Raw genomic sequence first — 4,738 nt, 5'->3', positions numbered from 1 at the left:
ATATTAACTGGCTAAACCCACAAAGTTTTGAATATAAATTGGAGTCTCGGGTCTAGGCCACTTATTAACCACTGCAACTTTATGTGGATCCACCATGTATCTTCACTAGAAATAACATCACTAATAAAAGTCATAGCCTTTAACCAAAACTAACTCTTAGGGAACTTGGCATACAAATGTTAAACCTTCAAGGTCTGCAACATAACACAGATGATATCGACATGATCTTCCTCTCTCATAGAGTAGACCAAGATGTCATTAATAAATATAATGACAAACAAATCTAGAAACTAACAGAAGGCCTTATTAATCAAATCCATAAATAATGTCAAGGCATCGGTCAACCTAAATGAAAAAACTAGGAATTCATAATGACCATACCAGGTCCTGAAGGTAGTCTTAGGGATATCCACCTCCCTAATCTTAAGTTGATTATAACTTGACCTAAGATAAATCTTAGAGAAACACTTTACACCTTGAAGTTGATCAAATAAGTCATTGGTCCTAGGAAAAGGATACATATTCTTTATAGTAATCTTATTCAGCTAACAATAATCAACACACCCAAAAGGAACCATTTTTCTTACGCACAAACAACACTGAAGCATCCCAAGGAGACACACTATGATGGTTGAAACCTTTATCTAAAAGATCATTTAGTTACTCCTTAAACTCCTTTAAATCAGCTGGAGCTATTTTATAAAAAGGGATAGAAATAGTAAAAATGTATAAAACAAGATCAATCCCAGAATTAATTTCCCTATTAGGAGGAACACCACGAAGATCATCAGGAAAAATCTTCTAGAACTCATTAACCACAGGAACAGAGTCAAGTGAATGACCTTTTAAGTTAGAATCATTAACCTAGACTAAATAATACAAACACCATTTTGAAATTAATATTTGAGCTCTAAAGAACCCTCTTCCTATATAATGACATTCTCATTAGGGAATTTAAATATGACCTTATAGGTCTGACAATCTAATGAAGTGTAACACAAATGCAACCAATCCATCCCTAATATAATATCAAAGTCAACTATATCGAATTAAAATAAATCCACCAAAGTTTTTTTAATACCAAACATATACCACACATCCTAATAGACTCTTCTGCCAATAGCAGAATCACCTACTGGGTAGAAACAAAAAAAGGGTTTGAAACATACTCGATACCAAAACCAAAATACATAGCCATAACGAGATCATATAAGAAAGAGTGGACCCTAGATCCAGTAAACAATATACATAATAGGAGAAAAGTTTCAACATACTAGTAATGATATTGGGGGATGACATAGAATCCTAGAGAGTCGCAAGAGCATATAATCGGTTCCATCTAGTGTTGGTGCTAAGAGAAGAAATAGATACAAAAGTAGCACCCTTTGGTGTATGAGTAGATGAAGAGGAAACCAGAACCTTATTATCCCCAGAAGACATTCTAGCATGACAATCACACTACATATGACAAATTTGACCATAATAAAAATGTATTTTCTTCTCATCCTCATAAAACCCATGGTTCGATGCTCACAAAATCAACAAAAAGGGTGGGATAGAGTTGATTAAGCTCCACAAGCCTGAGATTGGGCACCCTATGCATGGGACCTACCATCATGCTAAGATCGATGATCATACGATAGAATTGGGTAAGGATCACTAGTCGTGGAGAAAGAACAAGAACTCCTCCATTTCTTCTTTTACCACTTACCCTATCTCTTACTAAATTTCTTTCCTTATCTCTTACTAAACTCAGACTGATTCTTTTTTTTTTCTCTATTTTTTGCACGTACACTACCAACCAAGAGATATATATGTCCTTGATTAATAAGACAGCCTTGCTCTCAAGAATCAACTTATGAGATAGTCCCAAAGTAAACTTATGCATACCAGCCCTCATGATAGAAACTAACTCTAGAGCATACCTTGACAACTGAAGAAATTTCAAGGCATACTCCTTGACAGACATCTTGCTTTACCTCAAATTCACAAAGTCTTTTGGTTTTGCATCCCTCAACTCGTAAGTAAAGAAGCGATCTAAGAAGTCACTAGAAAAGTCATCCCATAATGCAGAGTCGATACCATATCCTCTACACTATTCTCACTTCTCATACCATTAGTATGCTATATTTTTTATCTAGTAGGTGGCAAACTCTATGCTCTTTATTCAGTAGCATATATAATAAAAAAAAATTTTCCAACTCATCAATAAAACCTTAAGGTTTATTGGTTAGTGGTGAATTTACAACTTAATTACACTCAAGAATCGTGTACACTACTTTTATTTGAATGTATAAGTGGGACAAATAGGTGATTAAATGCACTAATTTCTATATATTGTAGGCTTATAAGTTAGGAGAATGAAAAATATGGAGTTGAGTTAAAAGGGACCAACAAGGAGAAATAAGTATAGATGAAAGACCTGAAGCAAATCGAAGCCTCAGTTATCATGATTGCGGTCTGTGGTCCGCTATCATAACCTTTCAAGCAAGTCAAAAGGTTACAATCATTGTGTGCTTACCGTAATTATGGCTAAGTAGGAATCTTCCCAAGGGCAATTTTATAACTTCACCCAGCCAAACCCAATACCTCTTATAGGCTTAAACCCCCTTCTTTTTGGGGCATTCTACACTATTGATAAATTTTGAATTATAAGTTTAAACCCTAAATCAAGCAAGAATTGTAATTTTATTTGGAGACTTTAGTATTTACGAAAAATGGATTCTTTGAACAATCCTTATGGTATACTTTTCTCTCTTTTCTTCATGAATAGCTTAAATCTTTTTGTCTTGGGATTATGTTGAACTAAGTTGCATTTGTGTTTGGGTGTTGATTTTATTGTTTAAATCTAAGTTGTTGATTAGGAATTCCACTATTTTTTGATGTAAATGGTTGGGATTTATGGGTGAAAACCCCAAGTATCTAAAATAGGTTTGTTGAGTGAAGACCCCAATCTATTAAAAGCTCTCATCATCCTTGAAAGATGGATGTGGGTGAGATCTTGGGAACCCATAGCTTCCCTAAAAGATGGCTATAAGGGGACAAAGTAAGAGTGGACAATTGATAACGTATCTTACTATCTTTTAACATCTTAGAAAATAAGGGTAGATAGAGAGTACGCTATATCATGGGCATCTTCCTAGATATAGGGATGAATAATTTTAGTGTTGGTAGCTTTTATTAATACACTTGTTAGGTAATTGAAAGAGTCAAGGAGTGACATCCTTGAGGCCTTGTTGACAAACTAGCCTCAATAACTCTCAACCTACCCTACCATGTAATCAATGATTAAAACTTGCACCAAAATATCAGTATCCCATGCACAATTTGCCCTTAGGTAGACATAATCCCAACATTCCTTTAAAATTTAATTCGAAAACAAAAGTGTTATCGTAGTGTGTTACTTTACTTGATATTAACAAAATCTTATTCTAAGCCAACCCCTCTACCTATTTTACATTATGTGTTTTATGTCATGTACACTTTAGGTATCTTTTTTTTTTGTAATTTTGATACTAATAGGACTAAAAATCTAAATGTTTCTCCTTATGGATTTGACCTCAATGAAAGTTTATCTATTGACAACGACCTTTCTTTACCACTTTAAATGGTATAGGTGAGCCTTATCAAAATTGTTCCATTGCAGTGGAGTGAAATCTATACTTCACTTGTGCTGTGTTGATTCTTACATAGGGTATAGATGTCGTGGTGTGTATTTATTTTGGTTGTTGTTTTTGTTTCTTATTTTGGGAATCTTAATAGTGTACACAGAACCATGAAAGATAATGCATATCATGTTGCGTCCTTCGATAGACCTCTTCATGATAAAGAGAAACTAAATAACTTTGGATACTCAAGTGCCATCAAAATCTCTCCTACTTATCGAATTGGTTTCTATCATGTCACAAGTTTCATGTTGCATATGCTCTAAATGAAGGGAATTTTTGGGTGATGGGGGTAAGAAAATGAGTATCCAAACCTTTATTTGATTAATTTCATAGAGGTGTGTGCACTATTTAATATTGCAAACATAACCCAAGAGTCTATCCATCTATTTCTTTTCTTATTTTCACTAATGGGAAAGGCGGTAGTGTGGCTCCATTCTGTTTTAGCTAGTTTAATTACATATTGGGATAAACTCATTATCTCCTTCCTTGACTGGCATTTCCCACCTTTCAAAATAATCCAATTGAGGGGTGAGATCACTAACTTTAGCTAATTAGATAGAGAACCTTTTTATGAGGTATGAGAAAGATTCAATGGAAAAATAATGCAATGTCCAAACCACGAAGTCCCAAAGAAGATGCTTCTCCAAATGGACAATGTAGTGGGGGGCTCTCTAATAAAGTTGAATTATCATACAGTGATAATTTTTTTCAGAAAGTTACCAAGCAAAACTGGGGGTAGCATACTTGAGATTCCGAGGTGCTTGAAAGTTCATCCACCACACCTTTTATTGAAAAAGAATAAAAAATGATATGAATAAATATAGGAGAATATGGTGAAGATTATGACTCAATGAAACACCATGGGTTTGGGACCCTTAGAAAATTTCTTGAATTTATTTGTTCTGGCCAACAAATGACTTATGGGTACTTGTCATATCATAAAGTATGATTAGTATGCCTTAGTTGTATGCTGGTAAGAGTTGGTTGGTGGGCTGGATTGGTTTTTCGAATAGGTACGAGCTGGGTTGGTACAATTTATATGAATGGATATGGGTCATTTGGTTTGGGTT

General features: G+C 34.5%; 1 non-coding gene across 1 annotated transcript; it reads right to left on the bottom strand.

The window, feature by feature from the left end:
• Positions 1-4,187: 4,187 nt before the first annotated feature.
• Positions 4,188-4,293, bottom strand: LOC124892363. The gene has a single exon (XR_007050209.1). It is a non-coding gene; the product is annotated as a small nucleolar RNA R71 (small nucleolar RNA).
• Between the last annotated feature and the right edge of the window lie 445 nt (positions 4,294-4,738).

This window comes from Capsicum annuum, chromosome 1 (assembly GCF_002878395.1).
Source record: "Capsicum annuum cultivar UCD-10X-F1 chromosome 1, UCD10Xv1.1, whole genome shotgun sequence".
Classification (NCBI taxonomy): domain Eukaryota; kingdom Viridiplantae; phylum Streptophyta; class Magnoliopsida; order Solanales; family Solanaceae; genus Capsicum; species Capsicum annuum.
This window is presented reverse-complemented; position numbering and strand designations above follow the sequence as displayed.